The 22,470-nt window shown below is 35.8% G+C and overlaps 1 protein-coding gene and 1 long non-coding RNA gene across 3 annotated transcripts in view; one reads left to right on the top strand and one right to left on the bottom strand.

The window, feature by feature from the left end:
* Positions 1 to 22,470, top strand: part of igsf21a (immunoglobin superfamily, member 21a) — a 439,822-nt gene that overhangs the window by 181,407 nt on the left and 235,945 nt on the right.
* Positions 9,623 to 22,470, bottom strand: part of LOC147841815 (uncharacterized) — a 16,072-nt gene continuing 3,224 nt past the window's right edge. Inside the window, exons 2-3 of the long non-coding RNA XR_015502716.1 lie at positions 11,146 to 11,262; positions 9,623 to 11,027 (exon numbers count right to left, since the gene is read on the bottom strand). This is a non-coding gene — a long non-coding RNA (uncharacterized LOC147841815). The remainder of the gene's footprint in view (positions 11,028 to 11,145; positions 11,263 to 22,470) is intronic.

Here is a 22,470-nt window from a genome sequence, read left to right as displayed (position 1 = left end):
CAGAAAGCTCATTTTAGTTTTTCAAAGTAAGGTCAACCTTTAACTCTCACGAGCACGTTCTCAGAGTTCTGGCTCCCACTCAGCTCTAATATTCCGGACACTTTGCTTGTTTCCTCGGCTTAGTTTGTAGCCCACGTCTCTGCAAATCCCATTACCACTATTGACACTGAAGCACACCATTACAGTATGCAAATTACTTTGCTCTTGGCAAGATAAAGCAGCTTTAAGGAGTGGAGGAGTGTGCAGATTACCACGCCTGTCTTCCGGACCACCATAACCGAATGCTACTTCAGCCAGTCTGGTTTGTTTGTTATATTTTGTTTGTTATATGTGTACGGTCAACTGCAGTGGACCTTTTGACACAGAACTGGTGATTTCAGACCAAATAACAAAATGCTTTCTTTAGGCGAGACACTGTAGGCATTTTGTGTGTGTGTGTGTGTGTGTGTGTGTGTGTGTGCGTGTGTGTGTGTGTGTGTGTGTGTGTGTGTGTGTGTGTGTGTGTGTGTGTGTGTGTGTGTGTGTGTGCCTTTCAATTTAGCAGTTTTGGGCTTTTTGGCTTTTCTTCGCATTCAGTGTCATTTTTTTTTTGTCTAATGGAAAGACAACATCCAAAACACACTTTTAAGTGTATTTTTTTGTGTTGCACTTAATAAATCTGTGACTGTGGATTTTAAATATGTTGTTAGAACAACACATAATAACTTGAATTCTAGTTGATCATTTGGAAAAGTGTCAGAAGGTAGATTTTTTAGATAAATCATATGTTAAACTTCATCCCAATCATCACAAAAACAGCAGAAGACTTATTGGAACCTGCATGGAGCCAAGATTTTTACAGAAATCAGTCAGGTGTAGTGAAGGAAAAATCTTGGTTTGGGGTTACATTCAGTATAGGGGTGTGTGAGAGATCTGCAGAGTAGATGGCAACATCAACAACCTGAGATATCAAGACTTTTGTGCTGCTCATTACATTACGAACCACAGGAGAGGGCAAATTCTTCAGCAGGATAGCACTCATTCTCATACATTAAGGTTCCTAAAAGCAAAGAAGGTCAAGGTGCCACAGAACTGGCCAGCCCAGTCACATGAAATGATCATTATTGAGCATGTCTGGGGTAAGATGAAGGAGAAGGCATTAAAGATGAATCTAATCCTGTTGAACTCTGGGAGTCCTGCAAAAACACTTTCTTTGCCATTTCATATGAGTATTAATAATTTATAATAGGTATTATTATAATAACTCTAATAAAGAATGCAATTCTTTTCTCACTGCAGCATGACTTCATATTCTATACTGTACATTATTTCTGTTAAGTGACAACAGACTTTTTTTCTCTAAGCAATGTCAGACCTTACCTAATTTAAATAATTAAAAATCATGGCATGATCATATTTTAATTGGGTAAAATATGTAAACCTTAAAATATGTACCTTTCATATAAGCCACTTCTGATACAAAATGCTCAACTGGTCAAGTTATTATTTGTTGTTCCTAAAACTTGGATAAGCGACAAGACATTGTCAGGTAGTGTATATATTTTAAAGACCATTTCCTGAAAATAATGTTTTCTGTCTGCACTGCCCCACTAATCCCCACTTCTGCAGCACTGAAATACACCAAACCTCATATTTTTAGTCATATCTGAATTCTGAATGTTTTTTTAGAAAAAAATAATAATGCACAAACGGTAATAATATGTTATATGCGTTGTCTGATTGCATACAAAATTGTGAAAGTGTTTCAAAAACTTTCATGTTTTTGGCCGTTTACAATATATTCTGAATTGTGAAATTAGGGAAAACATTCATCCAGTGTCCTGTGTGCTAGAAGTCTATGCAAATTCTCATTTAAGTATTTAAATGAAGCATTTTAAAATACTTATAATGCAAAAAAAAAAAAAAAAGGCTGCTATTCTGTATTGAATGTAATCAATCAATTATGGACGTGTGGTGATAAATATTATTTATTTATGATTTCATGTGTTTAATATTTACCTGCATTCCCTTGACTTACCGATAAACCTGTGTGCCACAGCATTCCGATTCCTGGATTGAGAATTCCTGCACTTGGTTGCTATAGTAACAGAAGTGTCGGGCTGAGTTTGTGTACTTGGTGCACTCCTGTGGGGCTCCACGTGCCACTCTTTCTGCTATTTTAGAAGCCCTTGTGTAATTGTGTCATGCAAATTTGCTTCTCGGCAGGGAAAAAAAGGTCTTTAGTCTTCGCCGAGAATTGCACGGCGTAGCTAAAAATATTGTTTTCTGGATATTTTTACCCTCCCACGACTCTAAAGACTCTAGATTGCTTTCTGCTGTGTAGGTTGTCTGAGGTGAAGGCAGGGAAAGCAATGTGATTATTAGGATTTCCGTTAAAGCTTCAGATTAAGGCACTGAGGTGATTTGACCTACGAAATGATAGGTACAGTAACATGCCATTTTAATGATTTAACAAGAGTTTAAATACCCTGGATCATGTGCAAGTTGCAAATTACTGCCAAGTAACTCGGGCTTATGAGGGTAATACAGCATATAATAATAATCAAACAAATGGTCCACGTAATTGTTTGATGTCCTTTGATATTTACGCTGAATGAAGCTCTGATATGATTTGAGTAAGATGTAAAAATATAAAGCAAAATGCTTGGTTCTGTATATTAAGCCTAAATCCACATGAGCAAAATCTCCAGCGCAAATGATGCTCTAAATGTGATGTTGTTATCTAATGAGCCTCTAAAACACTGATTTAGCTTAGAGAATCACTGCCACTGAGATTGCGTTATCTCTGAAATGGGAAAAAAATTAAATGCTGAAATTTCTTCTCAATTCGTTTTTTAAAGGCCTCTACCTTTGTTCATTAAAAGTTGGGTTCGCTTTGTTGGAAAGATGGTGGGGAAATAAAGAAATTAATTAGAAAATCAAACAACCCAGAACTGCTTAAACAATTCCAACTGGTTTCTCTTTAGGGTGGTTTAATATTACTGTCAGAAGCTGTTCCAATTGCATTGGCTTAAAGAAACAGTCACATTCCCACCCTATAAAGAGATACACTGGATTGCAGGAGTTATCAAAACAAACATGTATTTATTCACAGAACACTACTGGAGATACTAGAACATTGACACACAGGAATCAAGGGTTGGTGACAAGTCATGATACTTCAATACCGAACAAAGAACGAACTAAACACAGGGACTTAAATGCACAGCACATAATAGAATTAATTAGACACAAAGCGTGAGACGGGTGAAAACTGACACATTAACAACTGGCGTGACAAAATAGAAAAAAGGAATCGCAGCACATGGGGATGTCACATGACAGAAACCCGGAAACTACATGAACACACCAAAACACTGGACACGTGATATTAATACTCCACTTTTTTGGAAATCTACTTTTTTTTTTAGTACATGATATAACTACAGAAGAGTCCAGCTTTAAAGAGAACTTATTATGCCCCTTTTTAAAAATAAAACTGTAAAATAAGGCCCTATTCTATATCTGTAGCCCTCCCTCTTTCCCTTAGCCCTTAAAACCGAGTGTGAAGGTGAAGGGCTTCAAAATTTACTCCTAAGAAATAGGACACCACTACAACACCTGCACACATCATTATATGTCATCATGATCTCATGCTTCATAAGAGATCAGACGCTCATGACTTCTGTAGTAAACACACACACAAAACAGCATTATTGTTATAGCAGACACTTTAAAAAGCTCATTACCAGCCACTAAACTTTTCTGACAGGGCATTCGAGTGTCATCGAGTGTCAGAATGCTGTGGAACTGTTGTACAGGAGTAATTATTATGGATTGTAGATAGTCAAATTAAGCATTTTTTTTTTATTTTTTTGGATTTTTTTAAGCATGACGGTAAAACACAAATGCAGTTATAAACATTTTAAAACATATGCTTGTTCGTTGTAAAAATTCAAAATAATGCAGCTATGCTGCCGTTATGGCTGGTATATTCTGGGAAATTTTCTTACCCCTTGGTTTCGAGTGTGGTCATGAAAAATTTCCATTCGAAGGGGTATCTAACCCTTCCCCTAAGCCCTATGCCTTCAAGCTATTGGCACACCAATGGAAAGGGGATGGGCTAAAGAGTAGAACTAGGATTGGGCTTAAGTCTCTGATGTCCCTGGAGCATGTATTTGCAGTTTCAGCTCAAATTTTTTTTATAGTTCTTTTGAAACTGCCTCTTTTAGGCTGTGGTTCAAATTGTGGTGTTTCGGTGACTGTTTTTTTTTTTTATTCAAGTGAGATTGTGCTCTTTTTAAATAAGGGTGGAGCTATAAATGTCTATGAGTCAGATTCAAGAGCAAGAATCTAGTTTTATCTCTGTGAAAAGCAAAAAAAAATCAAAAGAAGTGCCTCAAATGAAGGTAGTCACAGTGCTTATTTGTGCATCCTAAAACTCCAGATTTATAATCCTGTTAGTCGCTGACTTTAGCTGTGTCCCAAAGCGCATATTTATGCTCTATTCTACGCCATTTTGTAGTATAAATAGTGTAAGTAGTGTGTTCACACTGAAAACTCAAAAAGTATTAAGTGCACTTTAATTACCCGGATGATGCACTCATTCAGCCGCTAAAATGAAGTGTGCAAAGTTGGACACCTCATGCACTCAACGACCGCAGGTTTGCTTACGTAGCAGAAGGGGCGGAGCTATCGGGTGCACATGTTGGATTACTTTATTTATTTTGGATGGTGAAAGCAAAATTCTCCTACGAGAGTGATTATAGCGCCTCTCGATGCTGAATGCGGTTATTCTCACGGCAGGTATTATTTGATAATTCGGTCATTCATTTCATTGATTTGGCAACCGTCAAACGTCATTAGGGAAACGGTTTGAATTTCCGCTTAGTAAAAAAAAATTAGTAAATATGAAATATGCTCTTACAAAACCCGGAGATCAGCTAAATAGATGTTAAATTGGTAAAACTAGGTATAAGTCTATTGGAACTTGTAAAATAAAAAAAAGTGAGAAGTTTAAAGCAAATTGTGGTCATTCAAACAATTTTAGAGTTATTTATTATAAGGAAATTGTATCTGATAAACCCAAAATGTGTGCGAAAGTGGAACATTATTTGATATACAACTTTTATTGAGCGACTCTGCATTATGCATTGGCTTTTTTCATTATGTCAGATACTGTATGTATAATGCAATATGCTAATAGAGTCCTGTATACAAATTTAATGAAGCTATACTTTGTTCAGTAGTTGCAATGTTGTTGTTGTCATTAGTATTAGGCAGGGCCTGACAGAATCTGCAGATATTTTTTGGTCTTTCTGCACAGAATTTTGTAAAATATCTGCAGATTTAAGCAGAATGATTTTAGTATAGTAACTTAAACAAATTAACACATTAAATAAATTTATTTCGTGGTATTTTAATAGTTATACATTATTATAATATATGTTTAATAGTATTTTAGGTTTACTGGCTGAATCCAAATCAATCAACTTTTTTGGTAAATAAAGCTTTTAAAAGTCTTTTATATACAAGACAGAAAATATTACTTTACAAACTGTATTGCAAAAAAAATAATAATAATAAGCACTTGCAGATTTTTCAGTGTGATTACTGAAATCAGTATAAAAACTTAACAAAAATATATTTATACAGACTAAAAAGGCAGCAGATTTAGTGTGGGCCTAGTGATGGGTCACAGTGATTGACTAGCTGTTTAGTAAGGTTGACTATTTTTAATAGTGAGGTTCACTGTTTTTGTATTTTTTTTTTTTTTTGTAAAAAAAAAAACAAAAAAAGAAGTTAAAACATGTTTAAATTTGATGTTTTTGTTGGTGTGTAAGGTGGTGGTGCGTTTTCTGCCAGGCTGACAGAATACTGAACCCATACTGCCACTTACATACATGGGAAGGCAGGCTTATTGGGACAATTTTTGGAGTGTCTTGCATCATGAGTGTTGCGTTTTGTTTAAATATATTATATATTAGCAATTTTCAAATTACTTTTTAGAAAATATATTCAAATATAAACACTCATTTTAAATGATGGTAGTTTTACCAAGTGTTACTGTTCTAGTTTCACTTCTCTTTCTTCAAGTGCAAAAAAAAAAAAAAAAAAAGGAAACCTTACCAACTCCAAACTTTTGTCTAAGCCTCATTATAAGCTGTGTGGAAATCTACAAAATTCCAATAAGGCAAAGATTTGGTCATAATTTAGGGCCATATATATTAATACATATTTTCTCCATCTAAAATACAAATATAGTGCATTACCACTGTCAAATTAAGGCAGAAATCTATCATGCTAGGTTATTTTGAACAGAAAAAACTTAACAATAGCAATATTATAAAATATTACTAGAAATTGAATAAAGTTTTTAGAAATAAAGGTTATTGTGTCATTGACAGTGGTTAGCACTGTCACATCACAGCAAGTTAGTCACTGGTTTGAGTTCCAACTGCACCGGTTGGCAGTTCCGTGTGGAGTTTGCTTGTTCTCTCCTTGTTCCCTCGAGTTTCCTTTGAGTGCTCTGCTAAATTGGATTAACTAAAAATTGGCCATAGTGTATAAGTACAAGGGTGAATGCGAGAATTTATGAGTGTTTCCCAGTACTGGGTTGCGGCTTGAAGGGCTTTTACTTCGTATAACATATGCTGGAATAGTTGGGGGTTAATTCCACTGTGGTGAGCCCTGATAAATAAGGAACTAAGCTTAAAAAAAAATAATGAATGAATGTTTCCATGCATTATTCTGCCAAAATAAAGACTCTGTGGTTTATGTGGAAGACCAAAATCAATATATACTTTTTTGTTGCTTATAAAACAGACAGAATCCTAATATTAGGCCCTGTGAGTTGCCAAATCCAAGTACAGCCAGTTTCTGAGCAATACTCAGCAAAACCTCTGTAGGACACTTGTTAAAACTACTCTGCTGTAAATAATAAGGCTTTTTTTATGACATTGCGGGCATCGCTGGTCTCAAAACAGATTTCTTAAATCCATCTTGCTATCACAGAATGATCAAACAAGGCCATGTTTATTGAGCGATTAGGAGTGGATCAAAGGCTGATTGTGACATTTGCATTAGAATAGCAATGAGATTTTCATTCTAAGGCCGACTTTGTCAAAGCCCCCTGCCAAAAGTACATTTCTCTGGGAATACGAGGAAGGCGGAAACGCTTTCAAAAAAAGTCCAATTCACCTTGAGTGCTCTTTTTTTTGAGGTGTTTTGTTTTTTGCTTTGTCACTCTGCAGTTTAGGGAGAAAGTTTTCTCAATGGAAAGCACGTCCATGGAGAGACAGAGCCTGTGTCTTTGTTCAGAAGAATCAAATGTTCCTCCATTGTAAAGCTGCCATCTAGATATTTTTCCAAACCCTCTGTAAGATTTTTTTTTTTTGAAGCTCCCAGAACAAACTAGCTGGACTTGATGTACATCTGAAAGGTTCAGCAATGTGGCCTTTGCCATTTGAAAGAGGCAACAGCTTGGAGAGGGCTGATTGTGCCAGAGAAGTGCACCCTGAGTTGATTTTAGAAAGGGGTTTACATGGGCACCACGCTGTGCTCTGAAACACATTTTTTCAACAGATGCCAGCAGGAAACGGCATGTTGAATAGGTAGGAAAAATACAGCGTGAGGGTAGTTCTCCATTTAGCTAAAAAAGGCAACATTTAGTAGAATAATTGCACATTTAACTGCGCGTGAAAACAGTCTGTCAGCTTTGTGGCAGTGCAGTGATTGCTATTTTTTTTTGTTTGTTTGTTTTTACAACTGGTGCGTTTGAAAAAAGGACCAGCCTGCTCAGAATTAGGATTGAATATTAAATGAAATTGTTTGTAATTGAGGAACCAAAATTCCTTGAATCAATTTATTAGGTGGGCTGATGAGATTATTGAGGAATCTCAACACAGCCTATAGAGTTTTTTTCTTCTAGTCAACTTCAGCAAAAACCATACACCATTCATTGAGATTGTTCCCATCCTCTGCATGCTGAATTTCAGTTGCTCTGGTTGTCAGTTTGTAGCCCCTAATTGTACCTGCAATGATTCAATTACTAAATAAAAATAGTAACAGATCTGCAAGCATTGGCAATTTATTCTAAAGTTGGGAGTCCGTGTGTGTGTGTGTGTGTGTGTGTGTGTGTTGGTTTTTGTCATAGTTTTTCTCAAGATGTATGTTTTTTTTAGGTAAAGCTCATTTATAAACTATAATTTCAAGAGGATAACGTGCTAATGATTGACCATGGCTGGTACCGCATTAACTATCATATGATTTACCAATCAGACAAATCCAAAAGCACATACTGTAAATAACCAGATTTTCTTATCTTAGTCATCTTAGCCTCGAAAGTCCCCTTATCCACCCCTACTCCTCCCCCTCTTTTCTAGATTAATCCAGGACAGGGGGGCATGGTGTTTCAGTGGTTAACACTGTCGTTAACACTGTGGTTAACACAGTAAAAGGGTCACTGGTTTGAGTCCTGGCTAGGCCAGTTGCTGTTTCTTTGTGTAGTTTACATGTTTTCCCAGTGTTTGTGAGGGTTTTCCCAGGGTACTTTTTTCCCATGGTCTAAAGGCATGCAATAAGTGAATTGAATAAACCAAATTGCCGAAGTATGTAAGTGTTTTAGTACTGGGCATTCGTCGCATAAAATGTGCTGGTATAGTTGGCTGTTCTTTCCACCGTGACAACCCCTAAAAGTCAAGGAATGGGCCGAGCGAACAAATTCAGGGGTGCTCTCGAGACCTACTTGAGCTCAGGGCTCTCACACAGCATGCCAAAAGCACTTTATTGTCAATCATCAGCAAAGTGTGAACTCTTGAAATATGTATTTAAATGTTTAATTGTGTACAAGGTGTTTTTGTATATGTGGAATTAAATTTAGCGATGGACTGCTGAATTTCCTGTCTGTGTGACTAGTTTGTCTTTGAGTATTAATAAACACACCTTAGCCTACAGTATATATATATATATATATATATATATATATATATATATATATATATATATATATATATATATATGTATATATATATATATATATATATATATATATATATATATATATATATATATATATATATATATACAGTATAAAATAGTTGTTTTCTGTTTTAATACAGGTATATTGAACATTTTAACTATTCCTGTAATGTCAGAGGTCAGTTGTTAGCGGCCATTTACTTCGATAATTCAGAAATGATTCTGCAGAAATAAGCAGACTTTAAAAGGCATCTTTGGATATAATGCTTTCTTTGGTAATAAAGTTAGCCACTGTTCAGTTCTATAGTTGGATGCTGGTTCATAAGCGATTTGTTTTTCAGAATCGCGAGCTGACCAGTAGCTTTTGATGTCGAGGCTCCTTTTCTGCTGGAGATACGGTTGCCCTAAACAAACTACATTAAATAGTCATAAAAAAACACGGAAAAAAACAAAACTAAAAAAAAAAACCTTAGGAACCGTATAACAGAATTTTTTTGCAGTTTTAAAACCATTACTTTTCCAAACTATGGTAAATCTTAAAGCTGTAAGAATGGGTTTTAACAACAGCAGTACGAACTGTAGTTTTGCTGAATTACTAAAAAGTTATCAGTATGATGGTGAAAAACCGTACATTTCTAGTCAAACCATCCTTCTGCAATCTTATACCAAAAATGGAAACAAGGGCAGCTTTAATTAAATTTTTTTTACATACAAACTGACTAATCAACATGTGACCACATCACAAAACCCCCAAAGTCCTCACACATATTAATTATGTCCAGATCTTATCAGTAGCTACATTTCCATCCAACTATTTTTATGTGCATTTTGGATACCAGAATGTGCATACATTTTGAAAATGCGCATAAAAACCATGCACAAAACTGAGCAGGATAAATGTTTTATTTGATAAGAAAAGATGTGCATAAACTTTGATGGAAACACTTTCACTGAACAAATTACAGTATGTGCATTAAAAAAGTCACATGATTTTGTTAAAAGAGATAATGTGATGATAAAAAATGTGTAAATGGATAAACCAGCAGGCTAAGCACATTGTAAAACATCTGAAATGTTGTTTTGGTCATTCTAAAACACCGGTATTAGTGGTATTATAATATTATTACCTCCAGAGCTGTCAAGAGCATATGTGCTTCGCGTCTGATGGCTTCAAGCACCATCACGAGTTCATTGCGTGTCAGCATCATCTTCTGAGGTGCAAGTAAAATGTTTACTGTTGATATTTGGAGCCAGTTAATCAGGATGTGTTGATTTTGCTCTCTTAAACTACTTGGATGGAAACGCTGCTTTATCTGCATGTCTTTTATGCGATATTCCAGTTATGCGCAAACATTCAATTTTCTTCTTTGGATGGAAGCACAGCTAGTAGGCTATCTGCCGTTAGAATCTGTGTAGACCTTCTTGATAAAAAAGACATGCTTCTGCCATATAAACAAATGCATATGATAATTTACACTCTTACAAAGCTGGTTATCCACTCATACCTAATTCTTACATCTCCAATCTAAGATCTAGCAATCTAGCCCAGAGATAACTTTAAGACTAACATGCACATACTAACAAAAAAACTACAGTTTTGTAAAACAGATTAAAATAACTATTTTAATTTGTTGCAAATTTGAATTCTTAGGATCATTGCCCTGGTCTTTAGTGTCACGTGATCCTTCAGAAATCAGTCTAACACCTTAATATGCAGCTCAATTGTTTGTTTCTTAGAACCACTGTCTGAAACCAGTCTTGCAGTGTAATATTTTCAAACAGACAAAAAGAAACAAGCTGTCAGCTCGCAAAATAAAGTTTAACATCAGTCTAACAACTTTGCGGTCACACGAGGATTGTCGTTTCTCACAGTTGGCGCAAATTGTGGTCAGTCTAAGTGCTTTTGACAGCTGCGAATCAATGGAGGAACATGGTCATTACTGTCGAAATGAAGCGTCTCTCTCTTGCCCTTTCTGACTCTGCGTCCTCCAGCGGCCTGAAGTTTTGAGTCAGATCAATGGCCATCCAGCGCTTATCTTTACGGTGCGGACCGCAGCTATTTGGGTCAGCTGTGTGGCAGAAGAGAAACAATTAAAGAAACCTCACTCTCCTCCTCTGGGTATAAGTCTTTGTGTGGAAAGATGGGTTTTGTAATAGATTTTTGTCTGTGTAAAATGAGCCGCTGACCTCTGAGTCGGCCGAGCTCAAAGGCATCTGCAAAGGCGAGGGCAGTTTTGTCCCTGCGGGCCACCAGCAATATTAATTCTACCCATCACTCTCTGTGTGATGATGTTAGTCATGCTCCTGATAATGAAAAAAATAATACACGCGCGCACACACACACACACACACACACACACACACACACACACACACACACACACACACACACACACACACACACACACACACATTCACGCCATCAATAAAAGCTTTCGATGATATTTTAAAAGCATGATTGGACATGGACAATTATGGCATGTTGAGCAGGGCGTTGAACCCCAACAAATGGCTTTGTCTGGGGATTGTTTGGGCTTTTATATATCCTCTGCAAAAATGTTTTTGTTGTGTCTGGATGCATATTGACCTATTTGTTGTTTTTGCTTTATTAAAGGACTTTTTTTCAGTGTGAATTTATTTTGTGCGTTTGGATTTGTTCTTTTTTATTTGTTTAATTTGTTATTGTTGTAAAATGTAAATAATAATAATAATACGAATAATAATAATAATAAGAAGAATAAGAATAAGAATAATATTAATTAAAAAATAATAATCATAATAATTACCAGTCATGGGTTGCGGCTGGAAGGGCATTGCTGCCTAGAACATATGCTGGAAAAGTTGGCGGTTCATTCCGCTGTGGTGACCCCAGATTAAAAAAGGGACTATGCAGAAAAGAAAATGATTGAATAAATAAATTAATGAAAGAATGAATGAATGAATGAATGAATGAATGAATGAACGATAATAATAATAAAACGTGTCAGTCAAAAAAATTCACACAGTTAAGTTGTTGTTGTAATGTATTGTAATTGTTGTTTTTCGCTTTATTAAACATTTTTAATGTTGATTCATGAAGGGGATTTGGGTTTGTTTATTTTTCTTGTTTTATTTGTTGTTAAAATGAAAAAAAACATAAATAATAATAATAATAACAATAATAATAAAATGATAATAATAATAAAATAACCACGCAGTGGCGCAGTGGGTAGCACGTTCGCCTCACAGCAAAAAGGTCGCTGGTTCGATTCTCGGCTCAGTTGGCGTTTCTGTGTGGAGTTTGCATGTTCTCCCTGTGTTCGCGTGGGTTTTCTCCGGGTACTCTGGTTTCCCACACAGTTCAAAGACATCCGGTACAGGTGAATTGGGTAAGCTAAATTGTCCGTAATGTATGAGTGTGTGTGTATGTGTGGATCTTTCCCAGAGATGGGTTGCGGCTGGAAGGGCATCCGCTGCGTAAAAACTTGCTGGATTAATTGGTGGTTCATTCCGCTGTGGCGGCCCCAGATTAATAAAGGGACTAAGCCTACAAGAAAATGAATGAATGAATAATAATAATTAAAAAATATAAATTCAAAAACAGGCACACTGTTAAGTTGTTTTTGTTTTTGCTTTATTGAACAACATTGTTGTGTTGATTAATGTTGATTCTTGGATTAAGGTTTTTTCCTTTTTGCTTGTTTTATTATTATTGTTGCTAAAATAAAACCATAAAATAATAAAAACATAAAATAATAATAATAATAATAATAATAATAATAATAATAATAATAATAATAATAACAACAATATAAAGTCAAAACAAACAACAAAAATGCTGTGGAGTGTTAAAATAAAAATAATAATAATAAAACTGTGTTTTTTAAATTGTTGTTGTTTGTTGTTTGTTGTTTATTAAATAACTTTTTTTTCTGTGTGGATTTATAAAGTAGCCGTGTTTTTTTCCCCCTCTTTGTTGTTTGCAGTTTGCTCCAGCAAGAACTGCTTGTTTGGACATATTGTTCATCCGCTCTCATTCTGTTTGAAGTACTGAATTGCTGACTTGCTGATCGTTACTGTACCATTTCTGGACTGTACTGTTGACTCAGGCTTGAGTATTATCTTTATATTTATTACATACTCTATGTGTGTGTGTGTGTGTGTGTGTGTGTGTGTGTGTGTGTGTGTGTGTTTGTGTGTGTGTTAAAAAAGTGAAAATATCTGTAAAATGTATAGTTAAAAAAACTGGCATCTATGGTTGCCAGAGTTTACCCTTAAATATATGTTACAAACATTCCTAAAGTACAGTAAGCTACTGTAATGCCATCATTTTCAAGTATTAGCATCTATCTATAAACTTTGTAAAACAGAAACAAAAACAAAGTTTCAACAGTATTTTTAGTTGGAAAACATTGCTGGTCATGTGACTAAATTGTTTTCTAGTCTGCAGATACTACTGACATCCTGTGACCGTTCATCATTTAAATCATATTTGCTTAAAGTGCTATTAATCTCTGTGTAACCCTATTTTAATAAGGGAAATATGACCGTAAGTGTCTAAGCAGAGGATTTGGTGAGAATGGGTCACTCTGCACTTAAAAGCCTCTGACTATCAGGCGTTCAGCGATGGGATAAAACCCTTCTCCACTTCTCTCTGTTTTATCTCTCCATAAGTGACACATCTCTTCCTCCCCAACCACTCAAACCCCACTATCTTTGTTATAATTCATCCTTCCAAGGGCTGTTCATTTCACTTCTAATCTGCAGCCAACCTTGCCTTGCCCTTCTCCAATCTGTTCGTCTCTTGTGACCAGTCGTGGCTTAAGTCACGTTGTGTTATCATTCAATATTGCCATCCTGACAGATGGGTTTATGCAGCATGTTATCCCGCAATAAGTGCCACTTTATGTTGATGTGACAGTGGATTTCGTTCACTGATGATGGTGTTGACTACAGTGGGTTTTACTGAATGGACAGTAAAAGGAGGAGATTAGATTGCAGATGATATTTGATATTGGTTTGTTAAGATTAAGAGCTGGAACTTTTGTAAACATTAAAGTAGTTTTTGTTTTGTGTTTTTTATTTTTATTTTGTTGCATTCATTAGTAGTAGTAGTAATACTATAATATAATAATATTAAAATGAATAGTACTAATAGTACTAATAATATGTCTTTGGACTGTGGGGTAAATTAAAGGAGGACAAGAAAGAAACCATGCTAACACAGGAAGAACATGCAAACTCCACACACAAATGCCAGCTGACCCAGACAGGGCTCGAGCCAGCGACCTTCTTGCTGCGAGGTAATACTGCCAACCAAAGAGCCACTGTGTCACCCCAAATACTGTATAATAACTGTTTAATTAATAATATTTATTTAATTAATTACATATAAGTTCATCTCTTAGGGATTCATTTTATTTATGATCTCCTGTTATTAATTATACAGGCTGTGTGTGTGGGTGTGTGCATGCATGTGTGTGTGTGTTAAAAATACACACATGATTATACATAATTTATGACATCGACATGCTAAAAGAAAATCATAGTCATATTTTAAAACATCCTAAAACATGCTAATTCATTCTAGTAACATGCTGAAAGATGCTAGTAACATTAATGTATTCAAATGTTGTGTTAAAAATACTAGATAGGTCAGGCTAACAATGTGTGTGCTAAAATGTGTAAAAACATGCTGGCAACATGTTAAATCAATCAATCAATCAGTGTGTAAAACATGTTAGCTATGAGTAGGCCCACACGGAATCTGTGCGTGCAGAATTCCGCAGATTTTCCGCAGAATTCCACAGATTTCTGCAGTTTTTTAGCCCATTATAAATTCTGTTTATTTACTTGAGTAAATGTGTAAATCGGAATTTATTCAGTTTTTATTCAGTAATTTATTACTTTTTATTTAATATATTAAAGGGCACCTATGGTAAAAAATCTACTTTTCAAGCTGTTTGGACAGATCTGTGTGTTGGTATAGTGTATAGACCGTCATACTGGGGTGATTTGAACACACCCAGTCCTTTTTTTCAATTTAACTACAAAAAAAAGGGTCGGCCAATTGGAGCTGTTTTCAAATCGATCGCACTATTACGTAGGTGTGTGATCCCCCCCGCCCACCGAATTGATTGGCAGCTGCGCGCATTAACATGTTCCGGTAGTCGCGTGTATATGTCAACAAGACCAGGCAGACATACGCAAAGCAACCGGGAATAAAAGGTCTGTTCTGTTCGCTAGGATCAGCAATCATCATCAAATGTGATTAAGAGTAAGTTTCACATGTTTAAAGTGTTTTAAAACAGAGTATGTGTGTAATTAATTACAGCGTTTTACTTCAGCTTTACTTCATCAGCACAGCCGCGTGTCAGAACAATTATAAAAGAAGACGCTTCAATCCCGTTAAATCAGTTGTTTTTAACTCAAGTTAAATCAGGTTTATTTTGTACATTAGCATAACAGATATCCACACAGTACTTGAGGTTAGTCTTAACTAAGCTAAGCGCGCTCTGTCTGCCTGCCTGTGTGTGTGTGTGTCATCTGTGGTGTGTGTGTGTGTGCGCGCGCGCGCGCGTTAACTTTGTAACGATATTGTGTGTGACTCATCAATGCAACTTCACAATACTGATTAGTAAAGGTTAGTTCTTACTGTAGTATCTCACAAACGCTACGTGAGACCTTCTTCCTTTAAGTCTGTCTGTTGTCTGACGCAGCTGAGGGAGGAGGCATGTAGAAATAGTGGGCGGGAAAGAATCGTCTTAAAGGCGCAGTACGACAAAACCACCCCCTGCTGGAAATCAGTATAAAACAGCATCTTGTAAAAGGTATAATGAAAAATCTGATGGGTATTTTCATCTGAAACTTTATATACACATTCTAGAGACGCAAAAGACTTATATTAAATCTGAAAAAAGGGGTAACCTAGGTGCCCTTTAAAGTGTAAGTTATGATACTCCGTTGGATACTCCCAAAATAATTCCTCAGAAATCCGCAGATTTTTACCAAAATTCTCAGCAGAAATAGCAAAAAACGTCCGCAGATTCCGTCTGGCCCTAGCTATGAGCTAAAATGTATAGATACATTGCAGCAACATGTTAAATCATGCTAGCAATGTGTTAAAGCATCTTGGCCATGAGCTCAATGGTGTATAAACATGACAACAACATGTTAAGCCAGGGGTAGGCAAACTCGTTCCTGGAGGGCCGGTGTCCTGCATAGTTCAGCTCCAACTCTAATCAAAAACATCTGAACATGCCAATCAGTGTCTTCAAAATCACTAGAAATCTATAAGCAGGGGTGTATGATTAGAGTTGGAGCTAAACTGTGCAGGACACCGGCCCTCGAACCGAGTTTGCCTACCCCTGTGTTAATCTATGCTAGCAATGTGCTAAAGCATCTTAGTCATGAGCTAAATAGTTTTTAAACATGACAGCAACATATTAAATTATACTAGCAATGTGCTAAAACCTCATAACCATGAGCTAAATGAAGTATAAACATGACAACAACATGTTAACCCATGCTAACAATGTGTTAATCATCTTAACCATGAGCTAAAATGTGTAGAAACATGCCAACAACAGCTTAAATCATGCCAACAATGTGTTAAAACATCTTAGCCATGAGCTTAAATGTGTAGAAACATGTCAACAACATGTTAAACCATGCCAAAAATGTGGTAAAGCATCTTAGCCATAAGCTAAATGGTGTATACACATGACAGCAACATGTTAAATCATGCCAACAATGTGTTAAAGCATTAGGCATGAGCTAAAATGTGTAGAAACATGTCAACATGATAAATCATGCCAAATGTGTTAAATCATCTTAGCCAAGAGCTTAACTGTGTATAAACAGGACAGCATGTTAAATCATGCTAGCAATGTGCTAAATCATTTTAACTCTAAGCTTAATGTTGTAGAGAAATGCCAACGACATGTTAAATCATGCCAACAGTGTGTTAAAGCATCTTAGCCATGAGCTAATTAGTGTATAAACATAACAACAACATGTTTATTCATGCTAACAATGTGTTAAAGCATTTCAACCATGAGCTAAAATGTGTAGAAACATGCCAACAACAGCTTAAACCATGCCAACAATGTGTTAAAACATCTTAGCCATGAGCTAAAATGTGTAGAAACATGTCAACAACATGCTAAATTATGTCAACAATGTGTTAAAGGGATGTCTAAACAGTGTCCTGGAGAGTTTAGCTTCAACCATAATCAAACACACCCGAACTAGCTAATCAAGCTTTTACTAGATATACTAAAAGCTTCCTGACAGGTCTGTTGAAGCAAGTTGGAGATAAACTCTCCAGGACACCGGCCCTGCAGGACCAAGTTTGAATACCCCTGTGTTAAAGCCTCTTAGCCATGAGCTAAAATGTGTAGAAACATGCCAGCAACATGGTAAATCATGCTAGCAATGTGCTCAAGCATCTTAGCCATGAGCTAAAATGTGTAGAAACATGACTACAACATGTAAATTCATGCTAGTAACATGTCAAATCTGGCTTTGTGTGAGCTTTACTAATTCCTTTTTTTTTTAAATCCACTTAAAATAGAAGCCTAAACGTATAGCTTACAAATATGCTGTGAACACATTTATGAACACGTTGACTTAAATATTGATTTAATTTAGCCATTTTTTATATTTCGTATATCAGGCATAATCATAAATAAACAATTAACATTTATGCTGGCATACTTGTACCTTTAGTAAGCTTTCAACGCAAAGTTTTATAAATAAGACCCCAGGCCAGTATAAAAGTTTAAGCGAGTTGCCTATTTTTTTCTTTATATATATATTATAAATGTATTTTCACTGTTTGTCTGCTCACTTTAACATGCACTGCCAAATGAGCCGCTTACATAAAGAGTGCTGGTTAAGTAGGTGTGATGCAGTAGCTGAAGAGTGACTGCAATCACAGTCCTGCTCCATCAATAGTGTGTCCTTGGGTATGTATAAAGTCTGGATTTTTAGCTGTTTGCCAGTATGTTTGCTAAATAAATATATGAGAAAGAGCTTGTGATTTCCATCAGTGGAGTTGATGCGCGGGGCTGGAGCTCTGCATTGTGTAGAGGTTGCACTCCTGCTGCTGTTCCCATCTGGAGCATTTATATTTTTTATGTTCCTCGTCTTTGATGTTCTCTTGCTTTTCCATCTTATGATTCAGCTGATGTATAAAGGATAGTTATGGGTAATCCCTGAAGCTTAGAGAACATACGTTAGTCCATTTCAAAGAAAACATAAATTTGATATTTTATTTATTTATTTATTTATTTTCAATCGGACAGCACTCTCTTGACTAAGCCTTTCCTCTAGAGCCAGTGTTTTTAGCTGGCAGTCCACACCCGAAGGGGATCCATAAAGGTTCAGTCAGAAGAATGTGGATTTTAATATATAGCTTTTTAAAGTATATATCTATTTCCACTATCACTCACAATTTTGGGTGAGGTTTTCTCAGTTAAAATAACTTAAAAAAATAAATAAATATTCCTTTGATGAAAAGTTGAATCAGTCTTCAGTGCCACATGTCAATAATGAAACTATTATCAATAATGAAACAGTTGGATATTTTACTTTACTTTTTTCTAAAAAAACATGATACTTTGTTTTAAGGATATGTTGGTGATTGGTATTCTGTAGAAACTAATTAAATCCATTTTAAATAAAATTATTATTTTCTTTAAAACGTACAATATATACATTTGAAACCAGAAGTTCACACACACTGTATATATATATATATATATATATATATATATATATATATATATATATATATATATATATATATATATATATGCTATATATAGGCACATAACCATTTAAAAAAAAAGTCAGATGTTAATGTGACTAAACATTTTCTTTTTTAGGTAGGTTAAGATTATCAAATTTGTTTCTGTTATGCTTAATAGCAGAATAATAAGAGAGATTTTTTGAGAAATTGGTTTAACTTTTCTTGAAAATCAAGTTTACATACAATAAGATTATTATACCTCTGAAAAAGATCAGATCATAGTGCCAAGGTTTTGGAAGTTTTTGATTGGCTAATTGACAACATTTGAGTTAATTGGAGACACAACTGTAGAATAGTATTTAAGGAAAACCTCAAACACACTGCTTCCTTGTGTGACAACATGGGAAAATCAACGAGCCAGAAAAAAAAAAGACATATTACAATTTGCTAAATTACACTGGGGAAAAGAATATTTTTTGAAGACATGTTCTGTGGTCTGATAGAACTAAGATTTAACTGTTTGACCATAATGACCAGTGTTACATTTGGAGGACAAGGGGGAAAGCTTACAAGCCTATGAACACCATCCCAACTGTGAAGTATGGAGCTGGTTTGCTGCAGGAAGGACTGGTCCACTTCACAGTATAGACGGCATCATAAAGAAAGAACATTATGTAGAAATACTGAAGCAACATCTCAAGACATCAGCCAGGAAATTAAAACCAGGCCACAAATGGGTCTAAACAGACCATGACCCTAAGCATACTGCCAAATTAGTTAAAATGTGCTTAAAGAATAACAGAGTGAATGTTTTGGAGAGGCCATCTCAAAGCCCTGATTTCAATCCTATAGAAAATTTGTGGGCAGAGTTAAAAAGCTTGTGGAGCAAGACAGCCAACAAATCTGACTGGTTACATCATTTCTGTCAGGAGCAATGGGCCAAAATTCCTTCAAACTATTGTAAGAAGCTTGTGGAAGGATACCCAAAACATTTGAAACATTTGACATAGTTAAACAGTTTAAAAGCAATGCTAAAAAAAGGCTAGGGAAATGTATGTAAACTTTTCACTGTCTAGAAATTAATTAAAAAAAATTCTAAAAAAAAAAAAATTCTCTCATTATTCTGGCATTTAGCAAATGTAAATCATTTAGGTAATCCTAACGAACCTAAAATAGTAAACATTTAGTATTTAACACCAGACATTTAAAAAAAAAATGGTTATGTTCCTTTTTTTAGAGAGTATGTAAACTTTTGGTTTTCAACTGTACATACACAATATATATAAAAAAATTCAACATAGGCTTATTCTGAAACCTGTAGCCCTAAATACATTTCTGGAGATTGGGAATTATGTAGCCAGAAGTACATATGGCTGCCTTTCGTCTTTAAAATGAACGCTATGGGGCGATATGACCACATTTCTTTTCGTGCTTACCAGCTAACCGCTTACCTCTGTATGGATGCTGTTACCAGTTTGTCCAGTTAACTCACCGCATACTTTAGTGAACTTGGTATGTAGAAAGGAGTTTACCACGGCGACGGGGTAAAAAAAAACAGAAGCCAAAAAATAAAATAAACAAGTAAATAACAGGGTGAGGATGTAGTAAAACACGGTAAAAATCAGAAGAGGGCTTTTCTGTCACTGTTAAGGAAAGTAGGTGGGCTGGTCAATTGGTGCTTTTGAAAACACTATTGGTTGGGTTTAGAAAAGGTGGAGCGTGGGTCTGTTTATCAATCATTCAGTCAGTTAGTCGACAGTGGCCTCTGGTGGATTGCGCAAGAACAGCAGGTGCAAAAGGCACATGCAAAATAAATTTGAGATATGGAAAAGCGTACACAGAGGCCTCTAGTGGATTTGCTGAAACAAAATCTGCATAGAATGTAGTTCCTAGGATGTATTTGGTGCTCTCCAAAAATGTATGTATGGGTATGTTTTCAGACTGAGCCATGGTTGAAAAAATTCGTAATGACTCTAAACTTTTTTTTTTTTTTTGTATGTGGTTACAATATGTTGTTAAAGACTTAACAACTTACTTTACAATTTTACATTATGACTTTCTCCTAAAACCTTCTGTTTGAAATGTTAAAAATATAGTTAACTGAATATTTTAAAACCTTCACTACATGCTAATGTGGGCTAGCAGCTTAAAATGTGTTGAAAACATGCTAATTCATTTTAGCAATGTGCAAAATTGCTAAAAACATGTAAGAAAGTGTATTTATTAGTCATTTTATTCATACGGAAAACTATTCCTCAAAGATACATAACATAATAGTCAAGACTTAAAATGGCCTATAGCATTTCTTTCTTTCTTTCTTTCTTTCTTTCTTTCTTTCTTTCTTTCTTTCTTTCTTTCTTTCTTTCTTTCTTTCTTTCTTTCTTATCCCAAGCTAATGTACATGCTAGGCTTGGGCGATATTACGGTATTATGGTATACCGCGGGATCTAAAAATAGCAACGGTGTCAGTTTCAATACCGTTATACCGTCATAAAGTATTAAATATCCTTTATTTAATGCCTAAAAAACGTGTGTGTGGTTGTCATCACGGGACAGTGTGGAGGAGAGAGATAGAGGAAGAGGGAGGGGGAGAGGGAGAGAGGGACAGGGAGACGTGACGTGACGAGTCGCGCTTCAAAGTGTCCTGCAGTTTGGCAGTTTCGACTGAACAGAAGGGAGACGTGGTTAATATGAACGAGAGGTCTGCATTAGAGCTGAAGATCTTTGCCCGAACCCGGCGAGACCCGAAAAAATCCAAATCCCTGCATTAAAATCCATCCCTGCAAAGGTGAAGCAAATTATGACGAAGTAGTAAAAAAAGAGAATTTTGACGGCGGTCAAGCCAGTCAGAAAGAGCGGTTATTCCAGCCGCAGGTATTTAGCGGTCGCTCATACACTGCGTATTACGGTAGAGCCTTAAACAGCAAGCTGACAGGTAATGACGAGGCCACTCGCTACCCTGAAACTACGGTCATGGAAAATTAAATGGATGTTCCTGACTGGTATAAGATGAATAAACAATCCTACCTAAAACTTGCAAAATCAGCCAGATCAGAACTCTGCATCTCGGCCTGTAGCAGTAGCAATGAAACGGTGTTCAGTGCTGCTGGACGCACATGAGCGCAAGACTGCGCTAAAGCCTGTGGATTTAATAATGTTCCTCCACAAACACACGTAGCCTAATCTTGGTGAGTAAAGGGTTTTAAATTATAAATAAATATTAATTAAACCATATAATCATAATGTAGACAGAGTATACAGACTAATGGTGGCATTATTCTTTTAATATTCAGCTTCAATTTAGTTACTGCCAAAATACCCGTCATCATTTAGAGTTTATTTGATTTGTTAAGCAAGATTTCTTTTCATTGGTGTGTTGGCCAATTTAAAGGCTAAGTGAATGTAGACCTATAGAGTGCTGAGATGTTACGATGTTACAGAGGACTTATTTTATTTCTTTGTTCCAACTTTCAAGTGGGATATAGTCTACGTTTGTTACGAATAAATGCTGTTAAAACATATAAATGACTCATTCTTGAAAAAATGCATTAGAGCTGTAAGGGCTCGGGCTTAATAAAGCTGTCAATCAAAATGTACGTGTCGGACTCGGGACCTATCGGGTATAATTTTTATGGCCCAAATACAGCTCTCTGCATTCCCGCGGGAGCCGGCCAGATTTCTTACGGTGTGGGAGTAAATTTCTGAATAAATCGCGGGAGAGATGTGTGTGTGTGTGTTTGTGTAAGACAGAGAAAGTCTCTCTGTCTGTCTGTCTCTCT

The sequence above is a fragment of the Danio rerio genome, chromosome 11 (assembly GCF_052040795.2).
Source record: "Danio rerio strain M-AB ecotype USA chromosome 11, GRCz13ab, whole genome shotgun sequence".
NCBI classification, from domain to species: Eukaryota; Metazoa; Chordata; class Actinopteri; order Cypriniformes; family Danionidae; genus Danio; species Danio rerio.
The sequence above is the reverse complement of the archived record's forward strand: the minus strand, read 5'-3'. Positions and strand labels throughout refer to the sequence as shown.